General features: G+C 37.9%; 1 long non-coding RNA gene across 1 annotated transcript; it reads right to left on the bottom strand.

The window, feature by feature from the left end:
• Positions 1 to 3,330: 3,330 nt before the first annotated feature.
• On the bottom strand, positions 3,331 to 18,140 carry LOC121167636. Its single transcript, XR_005885611.1, has 4 exons — positions 18,067 to 18,140; positions 14,602 to 14,611; positions 11,625 to 11,630; positions 3,331 to 3,341 (listed from the first exon to the last, which is right to left on the bottom strand). It is a non-coding gene; the product is annotated as an uncharacterized LOC121167636 (long non-coding RNA).
• Positions 18,141 to 18,361: the final 221 nt, after the last annotated feature.

The following is an 18,361-nucleotide window of genomic DNA, read 5'->3' as shown; positions in this document are numbered from 1 at the left end:
GCTTACATTGTATTATGTAGTACAGTTTTATAGGCGCTGGGGATTCCCCCCACCCCTCCCATACCCCTCCCCCCATGGTGGATTCCTCCACCTTGTTACATAACCATAGTTCAAGTTCAGTTGAGATTCATTGCTTGCAAACACATGCCTAGCATAAAGTTCAGCGTCTTATTGTCCAGATAAGTCCAGTGGCCTCTTGGGGAGACCTTCTATGGTCTGAAGATAGGTCTAACAGAGTAAAGATCCGGTCAGTTAAAAGCCCCAACAAGGCCTCAGTATCAATATACAACATTATGGAATTAATTGACATAGTATTGGGTAAGCAATATGTTAAAAATAATGCAAGTTCCCTTCTTCGAAACATCTGGGTTGAGACAGTATCAATGACAGGTTCAAAAAATAACAAACAACCAAACAAAAAATTACAGGTTAAATCAAGGCAAACATGTGGTATCTAATCTTTTGGGATTCGCTCATTTCCCTTAGCATTATAGTTTCCAGTTGTGCCTTTTGGAAATTTTAAAGTCTGCTCCAAGGGCTGAAAGGCTATTGTGAGACTAGTTTCAGTAAATTCTTGTTTAAATATGAGTAAGAAAGCACATGGTTTCAGTGCATTATGTAGAATTAATAGTGTTATTTCTACACAAAGTTTATTTAAAAGTAAGTGCAACACTTGCTTAATTTGCTAATATTTCTCTTGATGTTGCTGCCATATTAACAAAAAAATCATTAGATGTGATAGACAAGAAGTCCCTAGAGAAACTCCCCCAAAAGCCAAGAAATACTTTGGTAATATTGGCAGATAAAAGCCATCTTGCTAATACTCCTCTGATTTCAGAAACAATCCTTAGATCTTCTAGGATTACATGTAAACTTTGGAGTTAATGTGAATCGAGTAGGAAGTGTGTCTCATAATTCAGAAAGCACACACTAGGACCTAGCTATAGTGCTCTGGCTCACATGCAATTAAACACAGGAGCCTAGCAACATATCTGGCACAAATAGATAGTAAATACTTGTTGATTATTGTGAAACAGGAAGCTGTGTGGCAGAGCTGGCATCTCACAATGGAGTGCTGGTTCAAGTGCTAGCTGCTCTGCTTGCTAGCCAATCTCCTGATAATGTACCTGGGAAAGCAATGCATATGGCACAATTCTTTGGGTCCCTGACACATGCACTAGAAAACTGAATGGAGTTTCTTGCTTCTTGGCTTCAGCCTGTTGTGGCTATTTGAGGAGTCAATGAATAGAAGATTCTCTCAAATTCTCTTTCACTTTTCTTGTCTGCTCCCATTCCTCTGCCTCACAAATAAACATTTTAGAGAATTTTTTTGACAGGTGAATGAATGGCCTTCTCTGGAATTGCCTAAAGTGTACACACACATTTAAGTAATACTACCAAAGTGGTTCTTATTCTATACTCTAAACAACTTAATTCAGATCAATAAGGAGCATCCCCCAGGTCTAATTCAATATCATGCTGCCCTGTTTAAAAGACACCACTGCTGGAGGAAACAGATGTCTCACTTTACCACTTGATAAAGTTTCAGTTTTGTGAAATCAACTGTAGATTTGTGAGAAAAGCCAAGTGCTTTTGTGGGCTTTGCTCCATTGATACCATCCATCACGATGGCCAGCAGGGAGCCACTCCATTGCGGAACATCAAGAGCAGCTCGTCCAGCTCCCAGAAACACAACTCCAGCAAGGAAATGGCAGAAGGGAAATAAACAAGAGCAAGAAGCTCAGATTGAAGCCAGGTGTGGTGCAACATGGTGGCAGGGAGATAGGAAATCTAATTGTAATTTGTGCTGTGCCACAGCCCACTTCTGAGGGTATCGGCCCCTTCTCTTTCATCACTCTTCTGTGTATCAAAGAGATTTCTAAGATGGTGAGAAATCAGAACGAAGGAAAATGATCTAAAGTTGCCCTGGAGCTGAAGCTTTCCAGTGTCTGCTAAGGTTTCTGTGGTTCTGGAACCACTTTCTTCAATTATTTACAGGCAGATGGGTCAGATTGAGCCACAAAAAAGAGAAGGCAGAGACAGCATCAAATTTACTCCCCATAATAACAGGGAATGATCACTCTACTCACTTATTAGTACTAGTACTTGTTTTATCGATTTCTCTTTGGCCTGGTGCGGTGGCCTAGTGGCCAAAGTCCTCGCATTGGATGTTCCCGGATCCCATATGGGCACCGGCTCTAATCCCAGCAGCCATGCTTCCCATCCAGCTCCCTGCTTGTGGCCTGAGAAAGCAGTTCAGGACGGCCCAAATCCTTGGGACCCTGCACCAGCATGGGAGACCTGGAAGAGCTCCTGGCTTAGGATCTTGTGGAAGGAATCACTGGATGGAAGATCTCCTCTCTGTCTCTCTTCTTCTCTGTAAATATCTTTCTGACTTTCCAATAAAAATAAGCACATCTTTAAAAATCTCTCTCTACACACACACACACATATATAATACATTTCTTAGGATTTTCTGTGTAAACAATTATGTCATATTATTTCCTAGGGATATGTTTGGATATTTCTTATCACTTTTTTTTTTTTTATTGGAAAGGTGGATATACAGAGAGGAGAGACAGAGAGGAAGATCCTCCATTCGATGACTCAATCCCCAAGTGAGTGCAATGGCCGATGCTATGCCAGTCCGAAGCCAGGAGCCTCTTCCTAGTCTCCCACGTGGGTGCAGGGCCCCAAAGCTTTGGGCTGTCCTCGACTGCCTTCCCGGGCCACAGGCAGGGAGCTGGAAGGGAAGCGGGGCTGCTGGGATTAGAACCAGTGTCCACATGGGATTCTGGGCGTGCAAGGCGAGGACCTTAACCACTTGCGCCACCGCGCCGGGCCCTGTTTGGATATTTCTTTCCCATGTTATCTTTTCTTAGTGTGAAGACAACAATGCTCACATCATTCCTAGTTTAAAGGGCAGAAAATTCAGTTATCAGTACCCATAGGATTGATTAGTGTTTTCTGCTAGAAACCTTTCTCAAATTGAATAATTTCTCCATTATTTAGAGTTTAAAAAAATTGTGGCGTCCAGTGCTCACTGTGCTCAAAAAAGTATGCGTGCCACACACATACAGAATATGCATACATTTATGCAAAAGTATTTTTGGAGACATTTATTTTTATTTGCAAAGACAGATTTGCAGATAGAAGAAGAGACAGGAAGAATTATCTTCCATCTGCTGGTTTATTCCTCAAATGGCTGCAATGCCTGCGTTAAAAAACTCCAGGAACCAGGACTTTCTTCCAGGTCTCCCAGGCAGGTACAGGTTCCCAGGTTTTTTTTTTTTTTTTTTTTTGCCATCCTCTGTTGCTTCCCCAGGTCCACTTACAGGGAGCTAGAGGGAAATTGGAGGAGCCAGGAATAAATCGACACCTATATGGGAAGCCGGGGCTGAACGCCTGTTGAGCCACCATGCTGGCCCCAATTATGCAGCATTTACTTACACATGTACAGTCATGGCGTAAAGGTTACAGTCATCATGTACCAAATACCTTGTGTCACTGACACTCAAACAACTTCATAGCTGAACATGTAATTCTTACAACCGCAGCAGATCATAGAAATTAATGAAATAAGTCAAGGTTACACAGACTATATGCAACAGAGCTGCAAATTCAACCCCAGGTTCTCTGCCTTCGTAGATGACATGTCACCCATGTGTTACATTGTCATCTCTGGTAGTTGTGATAATTGTGATAGCAGAAACATATTTGAGCAAAAGTCAGCACTGAACATGTGATCAGCAGTGCACAGATGCATGCGGTGGCTGTTATGAAAACGTATATAGCAGATGCCACAAGTGCCCATAGTAGAGCAAAAAAAATCTGCATGGGTAATTCATGATTTAGTCTTTCATTTGTTCTTTGACATTTTTGTAGTTGATTCTAGAATTTTTGGCTTTTCAAACAAGTATGACTTCAGCTGGGTTTCAATCCCTACTCTGGTTATTTTCAGCATCTGATAGAAGGTCTGGCCAGAGTGATTGTGTGGGCAAGATTCGTATTTCCTTAGACAGAGGCTCATACAAGATAACTGAACTTGCCTATATTAAATTGAAAGAGCTTAGAATGATTTTCATTTGACTCTTTCCCATCTGCATTGCAGGAAGGCACTGATGTTTTTATCGTCTTCAAGGAGTTTTGTTCTACTAATAAAAATAAATAAAGAAATAAATACATTTAAAAGTTGTTAATAAATAAGCTCAGAATTAAAATGAGCTGAAGTTGTAGAGTCAGGTGTCATCTGATTTTCTTTTGTTTTGTTTTGTTTTTTTTGTAAGCTGAAGCCCTAACAAAATACATTGCACTTTGCTATTCTATTTTTAAGACACTTTTATGCATGCAGAGGACTTTATGAAGGTCTTATACACTACAAAGTGCCACGTTCGTTTGAGTTACTGTAGCACAAACGCCAAGGACTCTTGTTAGACTGTGGCATCTGATTCTAATTATCTGAAATGTAGCATTTCAAACCAAAGCTGTGAGACCCACACTGCTGATGAGTATAGCCCCTCTAAACTCAAGAATGAAAATATTAGAATGACAAAACACAAATGTTGGATCCAGTTTTCTAGCTATCTCTTGTGATTTTTACCTTTTTAAAAGGTTTATTTCATTCATATGAAAGTCAGAGTGACATGGCGGGAGGAGGGGACAGAGTTTTCCCAACCACTCCTTCACACATTGCCAGGACAAAGCCAGAAGCGAAGAACTCCTGCTGGGGCTTCCACCTGGGTGACAACCCAACTTCTTAGAAGATCCTTTGCTGTCTTCCCAGGAACAGTAACAGGGAGTTGGGTCGGAGGTGGAGCAGCTCGGGCTTGAAATGTTGTTCTGACATGAGACACCACGTTCTACACACTCTTAATACACTCTGCCACAGCACAAGTTCTCTTGCTTTTGTCCATGAAGCATGTAGGATATAAAGAAAATTTATATAGCAGAGGGTTAAGCTTAAGTCTGCAAAGCAGGTAATAGGTGTTCAAAACAGCAGTACTATGTCTCAGGACGCAGTTTGTAAATACTCAGCTGATCCACAACTTTGTCACATTCTTTGAATGTTTCTTTCCTACCTATAGTTAGGACTACTTTTCTTTTTTCTAATTACATCTTACACTTTCGTGAAATGTAATAAAAGTAAAAGTAACTAGAAAATGAAGATTGTAAAGGCCAATTTGATGGACAATTAGCTAATCTCCCCCCTGCAAGTATCAGCACTGCATTCCGGCACCAGTCCAGCTCCCTACCTCTGGCTTGGGAAAGCAGCAGAGGATGGGGCAAAGCCTTGCGACCTTACCCACATGAGAGACTCACAAGAAGCTCCTGGCTTCAGATCAGCCCTTGCGGACAATTGAGGTGTGAACCAGTGGTCTTTGACATAGAAATAAAAAAGAAAGAAATGACCACAAAAGAAGTATAAAACATAATAAAACATAAGCCGTATTTCGGATTCAAGTGACATAAGATTTTTACAAATTTATATAAGGTTTTCAATTGTAGAATTCAATTTCCTCTTTTTAAAAGATTTATTTTATTTTTATTGGGAAACCAGATCTACAGAGAGGAGAGACAGAAAGAGCTTCTACCCACTAGTTTATTCTCCATGCATCCGCAAGAGCAGAGCTGAGTCAATGTAATTCCAGGAACCGGGAGTTTCTTCCCGGTCTCCAATGCAGCTGCAGGGTCCCAAGGGTTTGGGCAGTCCCTCACCGCTTTCCCAGGCCACAAACTGGGACATTAGACACCATGTTACACACACCTTTGTGCTCATACACAGGGAGTTGGATGGAAAGTAAACCACCCAAGACATGAAACAGTGCTCTTATGGCTTTCCAGGCATGCAAGGGGAGGGTTTGGCCACTAGTCCATGTGCAAGGCCCACTAGCACTCAGATTCTATGATTATCTTCCTGTAGACTTTCCCAGTTACACAGAACCTCTGTGAACTGTGTGGATCTTGAGATGGACAATTCAGTAGGATAGGTTATTAAGTACACACATCACACACTCAGTAAGAGTCCTGACTGTTCACCAACAAGTATAGGTCTGTTATTTAGGTAATATTGAAATGTTGTGTTTATATTCTGCCTTGTTTTTTTGTTTTTGTTTTACATTTATTTATTTGCATTGGAAAGGCAACTTTTGTTTCTATTACTCCAATTTGAAAGTTTTGGCCTTTGTTTTAAAAATTCATCAAATACACTTCACTGCTACTAAATTGAAAAGGACAAAGGCTAACCATGCTGGCATGAGGTGACTACAGTAAAAATTAACCAGTGTGCTGGAAAAGTTTGATGGCTTCAGTAGATGATTGTCATGAGCTGGGAAGATTGTCCTTTTTCACTCATGCTTTGAGATAAGCATGCCTAAGTAGCAAGAGAAGTGGAATGTGATGATTTCAATGACTGAGATTTCTGAAATCTCTCTAAAGGAATAACCAGGATCATTGTCTTATGTACTGGGAGAGTGAGTGAGAAAGGGTATAACTAGTGAAATATGAATGAATGAATGAATGGTAAGAAAGCTTGTTAATGCAAAGTGTGGGGAGATATTAATATATAACCATTGATGGTAAAACTGCATATGGCAAGATTCATAGAGTAAGCAATGAGATTGGATGGGACATCTCATACAGTATAGATATCATGGCTCAAAATCATGAACAGAAACAAGAAAACAGTGAAAAAGAGAGTTTCAAAACACACAGTTCTGCAGCAGTCAACTTAAACTACTTTGAACAGAAAAAGTGTTACATAACTGCTCGTAACAGTGTTTGCCAGCATGGAGTCTGCCCCATTCCACGGACCTGCTTGCAAAGCTTTGTTACCCCACCATGTTTTCCTTGGCTATAAGAAAATCTGGAAGTATTTGAGTTCTTAATATATGCAATTACAGTATGATTGGCTCTTTTAACATGGATTATGTGCCACGGTAATACAGTATGGTAACAGAGAAAATATTCTTTCTTTCTGTTACACAGTTTTGACTTAGAGGGACCTTTGGGATGTATTGGTGTTTATGTTTCTATATTCCTTTCTGTAATTTTCTGAGAAAGTGAGTTTGTTTAATTTAAGTGTCTTAATTACAGATTAAGACTTGAAATCTTTATTTAGTAGTGCAAAGCAAATGTTCCAGATAATTTCCAGTACACAGCAATAAAGAAATCATCAAAACCTGTGGCCACGCTTTGGATTTTTTATCTTATTTCAAAATATATTTTGATTCAAATTCCTTAACTTTTCTGAGATCTCGCCTGTACACTTAGTGGAACTCTGTTAGTAGTTACTGAGCAATATTTTTGCTATTGTGTATCTCCTGCTACATTTGTGAGACAGGTAATGGGATTTGCAATTTCTCCTTCCTCTTTTCTCTTTGGCCAGATAATTGATGATAGACAGCCAAGACATGGAATACGAATTTAGGAGAATCAATTTTCCCTAAAAGTTAGCCTCACTGGCATCTAGTTGAGGGTTTTATGAAATGGAAATTCGAGATCGAAAAACACTTTGCAGCAAGAGCTATATGCCATTTATCTGTACAAAATTAAATGTGACTCTGTGTAGTGTGTCATTGTAATGAATGAATGCCAAGGCTTAAAGTATTAGAGTTGTACAAATTCTTGTTCTACTATATACCAGACATGAGACTTTAGGAATGTAATTTAAACTCCAAACTTTAATTGGTTTCATTTTCAACAGTTACAATGAATGATCTGGAACTCATGCAGTTTCTTGAGCATAAAATAACACAAGCTCAATGCTTAGAACACAACCTGGTACAGCACAAACACTAAATAAATCACAATCATAATTTCTGAATGTATATTTCAATAGTGTAATGTTTAGAGAAAATCTAGAGAACTATTTTGAGGGAGGTGGCCTTGATTCTGCTCTATTTGGAAATGGTCTCTGACAGATCAAGAGATTTACCACACCATGTTAATACCAAAGTTTAGACCAAACCTAGATCTTCTCTCTACCCTTGATAACTTTGCAAATAGCACTTAACTGTTGCAGATCTTAGCTGGGTACCTGTGGCAATCAGCAATATCTTTGGACCTGAATATTGTCTATTGCTTTCACACTGATTGCATTGTTTGTGTCCTAGTGGTAGGAGTGAATGCTTCTTAATTCTTCGTTATCATGGCTGTAGATTTGAAGAGATGACGTCGATTTTAGCTATTCCACATACAAGGTGTATTATCTAAAAGTATCAGTTTCACTTCTATTCTGCCAAGTCAATGTGGTAATTTATCTATTGAATTTTTAACATCTTTAAAGTCTGAAAAATACGAGGATCATTGGCATGATGACATTTTGAAAGTTAATACACATGATTGTGTTCTACATTGCACAGTCATCCCTCTTACTTTTTCTCGCCCAGTGGGGATTACCAAGTTAAGTAAACAGACAAACCAAAACAGAATTCAATTAAAAAAAATTCCCTGGAGGAACCTACTAGTTCCAACCAATTATATTTGCATAATATTCTCCTGAAACTAAGTTGCTGGTATCAACTAGAGTTCAGCCCAAACAACACAGGAAGGCTATGTAGCATCACAGGGCCTAGTTACTGAACCATACATCAAGAGAAGCTTTAAACTTGAGATTCAAGAAGTTAGACTAGAAGTCAGAGGGCATGTGGTTTCCAGTGATCAGAAATTATCTCTGTGAATATAGCAACATTTCTTCAATCAAGACGAGGCTATGGCAATCCCGATAGCTCAAGACAGAAAACAGAACATGTGACGAATGTTCTCCCTGAGCGGGGTATGTTTGGCAAACCTGTCACTGCTTGATGATTTCTCTGCTCTGGATCCGTTCATAGCTGTCAATCTAAACTAATATAAAATTATTTATATGGCAGCACTTGACAATGGAATAAAAACTATTTAGCTGATAAACAGCTAGATCCTGGAACCTGATAAATTATCTCCTCAAATAGCTATATGTTTAAAAGAAGACTTATAAAAATGCATGTGTCAAATCCGTGTTTTGCAAGGTTAAAATGAGATAAAGGACATGAAATTTTATAAATGCTGACTATCATCAATGTGTGGGAGAAAATAAACCAATCCAAACAAATGAAGGTTTCAGAAGTCAACATTAAAACAGCGAGTCACACAGTGTACTGAAAATTGCACATAAAACAAGTGCAAAATGTTCTTGTATGAGAAAGCCAGGGAATCTCATATGAAATCTCTAAATGGTGCAGTAATCCCCTCTTTACAATAAATTTATCCTGAGAAAAAAACACTATATTGTGAAATGCATTCATTTTGTTTTTAATTTGTCCAAGATGAGAAATTGACAAGAATTTAAAACAGAACATTAGGTGGAAGAAAAATAATGGCCCTTGCTCACCAATAAACACAGAACCAGTTTGAAACTCTTGCTGAAACACTGATGAAACTATCCTATCATCTGTGAATGACTGTGGTTTTTATTTTAGACTATGCATACCAACAGAATTCTTTAGAGTTTAAGAAATAGCAATGTTTTGTGTTTTGTTGAGAGAAGTTCCATTACTTTAATACCGAGTATTGAAGCAAAAGTAGTCTTTGTGAGAAAATATTTGCTTGCTCAAACCATATATCCAACAGCTTGCATTTGGGGAATCTAATCTACATTACCCAGAACACTATCCCATCAATTTATGAATTAAAAGAATTATCTTAGTAGTGTATAGCTAATATTGTGGAAATTCTGTATCTGTGCAACTTTTGAATATTTTCTAGTATCATCGCTTATCTTTCAATTTATGAATTGTGTCTTTGGCAGCTTAGGGAAAGTAAAAACCTCATGTATGATGGAAGAAAATATTATATCATGTTCGTAAAAATTACAGTGATTGCTTCTAAGTATGAGATTCCTATAAATGTTAAAAAGAACACATGAGGCAAATCCTTGAAGACATCGTTGTATAGGCATACATGGAAGTCAATTAATTCCTGGGATGTTCAGGAATATAGGCCAATATGCTTTACTTAGATTTTTAGTGTACAGATCAACACTTTCTGTATTTGACAAGATATCAAAAAGAACAGATAAATGTAAAGATACAATTAGATATAGGCTTGATATCTGAAAATGAAATGCATGTCTATTACATAATATTTTGGTTAAAGGACTCTATACACAAAAGCTGGCATGAATTATTATAACTGAGGGTCTGGTGGTATGGCATAATGGGTAGAACTGTCTACTGCAATGCAAGCATTCCCTAGAGGCACTTACTTGTGCCCTGGCTGCTCCCTGCTGATGGCCTGTGCAAACGAGAACCAGTCAAAGCACTTGGGCCCTTACCAGCCATGTGGGAGACACAGATGAAGCCCCTGGCTCCTGGCTCTGGCCTGGCTCTCCTTTTCTCTCTATGATTGTGGTTTTCAGATAGACAGAGAGGCACATAGAAAGAATGAATCTTCAATGAAAATTCTAATGGAGCTGAAAAATAACTATTACTATTGACATGGTAGCTACAGTCTTTATGATGTCCCAGACAACACATTACTCACATGTTTGTGAAGATGCTAGTATAGACACACTTTGTGCTGCCAAGCAAAGGAAAACATCATACCTAATACTGATAATAAATACAAAGCTTACAGGTTTATACATTTGATACACTATGTGTTTAATTTTTGAGTATACCCTTTCTATGTATTAAAAAAAAAAAAGTTTTGTAAGTCAGTGCTGTGACAAAGTAGGTAAAGCCACTGTTGGAAACATCAGTAGCTACACTAGATTTTCTGTTTACAATTTTATTAAATAAATAAGAGCAAAGGCCAATACTATTTAAATTTTATGAAGTATATACTTCTTTGTTCTAGTCAATGGTATATAATAGTTTTATTATCTTATATGTAGAATGAAGGTATTTCTAAATATCCTAAATCAAATGGCTTCTGAACAATATTCTCTGGGTATTGATATATCTTCTCATGTTCTTTATTATTCTGTATTGAAAGGACTGTGATTCTGTGATCTTCCTTTTTCCATTTACTTGCCTTGCATGTTGTACATTTGTTTATGGTCTGTATGAGTAGTTATGTTTAAAACAAAATAAAACACATTTTAAAAAATTTAACAGCTATTAAAAGGTGCTTTCTTGAGTATATAATTATCTGACTAGTATACACTAATTTTTAGCAAATTATATTACCATGAATATCTTGGTATACAATAATTCATCAAGAATTTCATTTTCCCCCTTTAATACTTACTCTCAAAATATTTCAACATACTTCGTCACTTTTCTCACACACCATTTCTTCTAATATTCTCATATATGTCACCATACATGAGAAGAAAAAAGATATTTGAAAAGAAAATGGAGCACTTTTTTTTCCACCAGATTTAACAATATCTGGCATTGTAACAGGTTTCTACAGATTTTTATTAGAAAAATAAAATAAAAGTAATCTTTATTAATGTTCAATGTAATGCAACCAGGAAAAAGATTCTGTATCATATTTCAATCCTTTGTAAACATTGTTGCAAATGTTACCACGTGTAGAGATAGAGTATCCATAATTTATAAGTATGATCATTTTTGAGCCCAAATTTTATGGAAAGACTAATAATCTGCATTTGTACAGCTGATTTAAATTTCTTATGCAACTTCAACCTCCTGTTTCCTTCCTTGAGGTCATCCTATTTGGCACTTAGGATTGTTTATCTACTTCTTACGTTAACACTGAGACTCAGAAAATTTCATTGATTTGGCCAGGATTGTGCCACTAAGACCACCATCATTTACAATTATATTGCCCTGCTGAGAGTTGGGAAGACAGTTTTGAATTTAAATTATTTCTTCAACACTATGGTTTGCGATGGTGAACCAACTGTTGCTTTAATGTCACATTATGACATTTTTTATAATGCTGTCGACAACGCTGTTTCATGTAAAGATTTTTTAAATAATTTACCGGAATATTTTAATGTAACCTCATCAACTGCCACCTTATTGACAACATAAGTGGGTCCTTTTCAACCTTGCTGCTGGATTCTTAATTAATGTTTCTACTTTTTTTCCAGATATCTTCTGTTCCTGTTGGTTTTGAGATGTTCTTGTCACATAATCATGCTGTCACAACCATATTAAACGTTGAGTTTCCCTCCAAGGCTACATTTTTTCATCTGTACTCTTCCTCTGAATTGTCTAGCCGCATTTATGTGCTGTCACCCACATATTGCTGTTGTCTTTATTTGGCTAATCCATTTCCCTAAAGAGTATAAGTCTAAGATTTAATACAGAATACCTGTGAATGTGATCTTTTTGGACACATGGGTTTTGCAAATGCAATTCAATTAAATATCTTGAGATGAGATCATCCTGTTGTTTAGGGTTAGCTATAAATACAATGACTAATATCCTAAGAAAAAGAGGAGAAAATACACAAAGACTCAAAGAAGGCAAAGGGAAGATGTATGAGAGATCAGGATCATGTGTCTAGAAAACAAAGACTGTCAAGGATTACACATCATCACCTGAGTTTAGGAGAGAGGTTTGGAACAAATTCTGCCTTATTACCTTCGGAGAGAACCAACACTTCAGACACCTTTATTTTAGGCAGCTATCTCCCAGAACATTGCAACAAAGAATTTATTATGCATTACGTCATGCAGACTGTGATAATCTGTTGTGGCATTTTAGGAGCTAATATATGCTTTAGCAAACCAACCTCCCTAAATGTTGGCAATGCAAATTTTAGTTTTGCCACAGTGCGTTTTCCAAATCAAGTACCAAAGTCTACCCTATTCCCTATGTCAGAAAATGGCAAAAACATCCACAGCCAAAGTAGTATTCTACTTCTAGGATAATCATTACTGGATATATAAAGAATACATATCTGTAAACCTAATTGGTCTTCATAATTCCCAATATCCATTTAGCATATTTATCTTTACTTGACACAAAACTCATGCTCCACAAAAAATGATTATAAATTGTGAGATTTCTCTGGTCACTTCTTTTGGAATGTTTCAATATCCTGGTGAACCACGAATACGTTTGCTTTTCCAACTCCAAATTAAGCAAGAGCAAGATTGATCTTTTCATCATCTTAGTTCAGTGGATATATCCTTACTTATCAAAAATATTGAGTGAATCCCAGCTACTATTCTTAAAAATAATAATTTCAGGGCCTGGTGTAATGGCTCAATGACTTAAATCCTCACATTGCAAACACTAGGATCTCATATGGGCACCCATTCACTTCCTAGTTGGTCCAGTTTCCATCCAGCTCCTTGCTTGCAGCCTGGGAAAGCAGTAGAGGTTGTCCCCAAAGCCTTGCAACCCTGGACTTGTATGGGAGTCGCAGAGGAACATACTAGCCCCTAGATTTGGATTGGCTAAGCTCCAGCCATTGCAGTCACTAGAGGAGTGAGCCAGCCAGTGATTTTTCTCTCTCTTGCTTCTCTCTATAAATCTGATGTCCCAATCCAACAAAGTAAATCTTATTAAAAATCCATTTTTGGGCCCGGCGCGGTGACACAGTGGTTAAAGGTCCTCGCTTTGCACGCCCGGGATCCCATATGGGCGCCGGTTCTAATCCCGGCAGCCCCGCTTCCCTTCCAGCTCCCTGCCTGTGGCCCAGGAAAGCAGTTGAGGATGGCCCAAAGCTTTGGGACCCTGCACCAGCGTGGGAGACCCAGAAGAGGCTCCTGGCTTCTGATCGGCATAGCATCGGCCGTTGTGCTCACTTGGGGAGTGAATCATGGGATGGAAGATCCTCCTCTCTGTCTCTCCTCTCTGTATATCTGCCTTTCCAATAAAAAAATAATAAAAATAAATCTTTAGAGAAAAAAAAAAGACTTCCTTCTATCCCCCGACTAACAGAAGCTCAAGTATTTCAAGTTTTCTTAGAACTGTTTTTCTTCATTTCACAGATGCATTTATACAATTATACACTTATTTATACAACAGATGGATCAATCTCAAGATACCTCTGGGAAGAGTAGACTATTTTCAATTCTGTCCTCATTATATTGTAAAGTGATGGATTGACGAAAGTGGAAGCTAAGTAATTGTTGAATGTAAAATGTCTGATGTAGATATACAAATATAAGTATAGCAATGTTCAATTAGCAAGATTTGATCTACAGGAATTTTTAGAAATATCAATTCTGTTTTAGAGCTGAAAATTAAGAAGTTGTTTCAGACATGGTAACACGGTATAAGCCAGAAAATGGGTCATACGTCACAGATCATCACCTCTGTGTTTCTCGAATCAATCTGTTTTGCTGAATGAAGTGTTTTGGGGAAAATGAGCCTTTTGATAGAAACACTAACTTTAAATTCACTAATTTTAATTCTGCAGCGGTCTTGAAATTTTCTCAGTTACAGTCATTATTAACTCACACATTTGCATTTTGTTGCATTTTGTTCCCCTTCTAGGACTTCTTTTTCTTTTAAAAAACCAACTCTTGGACAAAACACATTGGATCAATTGGCTAATCCTTCCCTTGCAGCTTGAGGATTCCACATCTGGTTCCTGTCCCAGAGGCTCTACTTTTCATCCAGCTCGCTGCTTGTTGCTTGGGAAATCTGTAGAGCACAGCTCAAAGCCTTAGTACCCTAGACTTGCGTGGGAGACCAGGAAGAAGCTCCTGGCTCTTGACTTCAGATCAGCTGAGCTCTGGCTATTGCAGCTATTTGGGGAGTAAACCAGCAGATGGAAGATATTTCTCTTTCCACTCTGTAAATCTTCCTTAAATAAATCTTTAGAAACATCTAACTCTTCATGTATCTCTTTCATGTTGCTTAGCATAATTGGAGTAAAAACATAGCTATATTCTTTATTTCTTGAATGTATGACCTCAAGTTACAAACAAGAAGTCAGTAGTTTCAAAGAATGCCTCCAGTTAACTCATCCACTTCTCAGTGTTGACTGAAAGTCCACTAGTTCACTGATAAAACAGAAACAATCATGTGTGAACTATCTGCTGACAGTAAACCTATCCATGACTATTCATCTGAGGCAAATCATTTTTTCTTCCTCCCTCCTTATTATAATGAATGAGTACTACATTGCAATCTAAGGACAGTCCTCACACTGTACACCTTTCTCATATGTTCACCAGTGCAACAATATAATTGTGAAAGTCTTTATTTCCTTTACTATTTCATCAATTTGAATACATTCCATATGCACATCTACTGGTACATGTTTTATCAAAATAAAGCAGAACGCCTAAGCGCTTGGGTTCATGATGCTTTTGAAAAGGTATGATCAGCATGTGTTGTTCAGAAAATCTTTTCAAAACTTGTTTCACATCCTGATGTCTTCTCTCACCTTTCCTCTTGAACCCACTCTTTCCTGGCATTTTTTCATACAGCTCCCCAGGAATCACAAGAGCCTTGCTTTGACCAATTCAAACAACAATCAGTCCTTGTGCACTTCCCAGTAACATTTTACACAGTGAACACCCTCTTCAAACATTTCCTTAATTAGTTGCTAGAACACAGAATTTGCATACATGACTCCCTATCAATATATTACCTGGTCTTACTTCTTTATCCTGAATGTTAAACATAAGATGCCCCAAGATTCAGTATTGGGCATCACCTATACTTTGTAATTCAGTGCCATAATTTTTATCTAATTCCACAGTTGAAAAAGACATCTGTAGCTCAACATACAGCTCTTACTGCATACATTTGCTCAAAATTGACTGTGCACTCACCACCTGATACAACTACCTTAGATTTTCAGGGCATATTATGTTTAAAACAGAGATCTTGATCTTGGTGCACATTTTTTTTTTCATTCTGAGGCCTTATTTTCATGTTGAATGATACAACATACTCATCTATCTGGATCAAGAAAGGTGGTGCCATATAATTTTTTTTCCATTCTTTTATAGTATCATGACCATGTAAAATCAACTCAATTTTATTTTAAAAATGTATTCTGAATTATTTTCTACATTAATAAAACACATATTTATCTACAATTCACAATGGAATGAAAGCCAATGAATTAGCCCCCCATCTTCAGTTTTTTTCTACTTAGTTAATAACTGTCAAGAGAGTCAGGGTGAACTGTAAAATGTATGCTATTTCCTTCTGTTCTTCTCTTTAAAACTCTGACATGGGTTTCCAAACACTTCTTTAAATTGCATATCAACATAATTTATGTATGTGTGTGTGTATGATATAACAGCCATGGAAATATTATATCACGTTGATGAATTGTCTAAATGATACACAGCACAAATGGCTGAGAATATATATTATTCTACATTGCATCTTAGCTTTATGGATAACCAACAGGTTTCCAGAAGGCAATGTTGATATAGGCACTTGCAATGGGAATAAAAATCTTTGGGAGATAAAAGGAGAAGCACTGATAAATAATGATTGCTTATGCTGTGAGCACTGAGAGTGTGGGAGGCTTTGAACCCTGAAGTAGGGCATCAAGATCAAGGTAACCTCTGGCTAGAAAAGTTAGCAAGAGTGCAGAGAGAAGCTGCTGTTTAAGAGAGAAGATGCAACAAAAAGCTTGAATAGGTAAAGCACCATGGGCCAAGAAAGAGATGACAGAGAAAACAGAAGTGTCAGCCAGACTATCAGAAAATGACATTTATATTGGAGCCATCAAGAAATATAATCGACATACAAGAGTGCTTACAAAATATTAAATTAAAAAAAAGCAAAATATAATTGATCAAGATACAAAATCTTGTATGCATAAGGCAGAGATGAAGGAGTTGGTGTTTTGCACAGTGGTTAAGCTGCCTCAACGGACACCCACAGCTGATATTGAACGCATGCTTCAAATGCTGGTATTTCTACTCCTGAGCTAGCCTGCTGCTAATGCACACCATGGTGGCAGCAGTTATTGGCTCCACTACCTGGGTTGCTGCTGGCCACACTGACAAACTGCAAATAGTTGTAAGCTCTTGGTTTTATCATGCCAGGGTTAACTATGCTAGGCATTTAGGGAGTGAACCAGCAGATGAAGATCACTCTGTTTCTCTATCTCTCTGCTGTTCAAATAAAATGCAAAGTAAACAAATAAACATTCAGTGAAGCAAAAAAAAAAAAGTTATTATACCATGTTTTCCTATGCATGCCTCCAGTGTCATCACCTATCCTTTTGACCTGTGTGCTTTCTTGCTGTTCCAGAAAGAACTCCTCCTAGCTTTAACACTTTTTACTAGGCTTTTCTTCACACGTCTCTCTCCCTTAGTATCTTCCCTGATTCTTGATTTTCTCATTAATTGGAATACCCTTTCTATTTTCATTTGCCTTGTTAGCATGTAGTTGTGTTACTTGCTATTAACAACTTCCTTTCTGAAAATAAGTTAAGTGTTGGAGAAACTTATGTGTCCATAATCTCATCTTCTTTGGAATAATCACATAAAATCCTTCCTCGAATACTGCATGCCCTCTACAAATATTCATTGACTGAGTTAGTCAATGAATCTTGTCACGATGCACTCACGTTCCTACAGTGAGAAGAATCCCACAGGTATGCACAGAGTAAACCAAACTCATCAGAACATGTTTTATTCTTAGATTCTTACCATGTATTAAGTTTGTACAGATTTCCTTTAACTTCTTAGGGTTTTAAGCTGTAGATTACAACCTAAACAGGAATTTACAAAATCACTTTTCTGACTGTGACCAACATCGTGAAAGATGAAACAGAACTGAAAATTCTATGGTCTGTTACCCATATTTTTATGTCTCAAAAGAGGTTTTGTTTTTTATGTTAAAATGTAGTATTATATCTGTGTGTGCAATAGTAAAATGAAAGTAATTGTTTTACTATAGTTTTTAATTGAAGTTTCAGCCACATTCCAATTTACATTCTATTCCAGCTCACAGCATTTGCCTTCTCCAACTTTGCAGTGAATCTAGCTAACACAGAGAGATTCAGTCTTTAGACTGCCATGTGGAGGTAAAGAGCAGAAATTTCAGTGCTGAAGTTCTCCGACTTGTTTTTCTTGTGCCCCAAAACAAAAACCTTTACAGTTCAAGTGAACTTACCCTGAATTTCCTGTGTACAACACTTCTTTTTGTTCCCATATCATCTTTAAAGTTCACCCTTTACTGGGCCCGGCAGGGTGGCAAGGTGGTTAAGGTCCTCACCTTGCACGCCCAGGATCCCATATGGGTGCCGGTTCTATCCCAGCAGCCCCGCTTCGCTTCCAGCTCCCTGCCTGTGGCCTAGGAAAGCAGTCGAGGACGGCCCATAGCTTTTGGACTCTGCACCCGCATGGGAGACCTGCAAGAGTCTCCTGGCATCGGATTGGCATAGCATCCGCCGTTGTGCTCACTTGGGGAGTGAATCATGGGACGGAAGATCTTCCTCTCTGTCTCTCCTCTCTGTATATCCGCCTTTCCAA

This window comes from Ochotona curzoniae, unplaced genomic scaffold (assembly GCF_017591425.1).
Source record: "Ochotona curzoniae isolate NIBS_2020 unplaced genomic scaffold, NIBS_Ocur_1.0 patch404, whole genome shotgun sequence".
Lineage (NCBI taxonomy): Eukaryota > Metazoa > Chordata > Mammalia > Lagomorpha > Ochotonidae > Ochotona > Ochotona curzoniae.
This window is presented reverse-complemented; position numbering and strand designations above follow the sequence as displayed.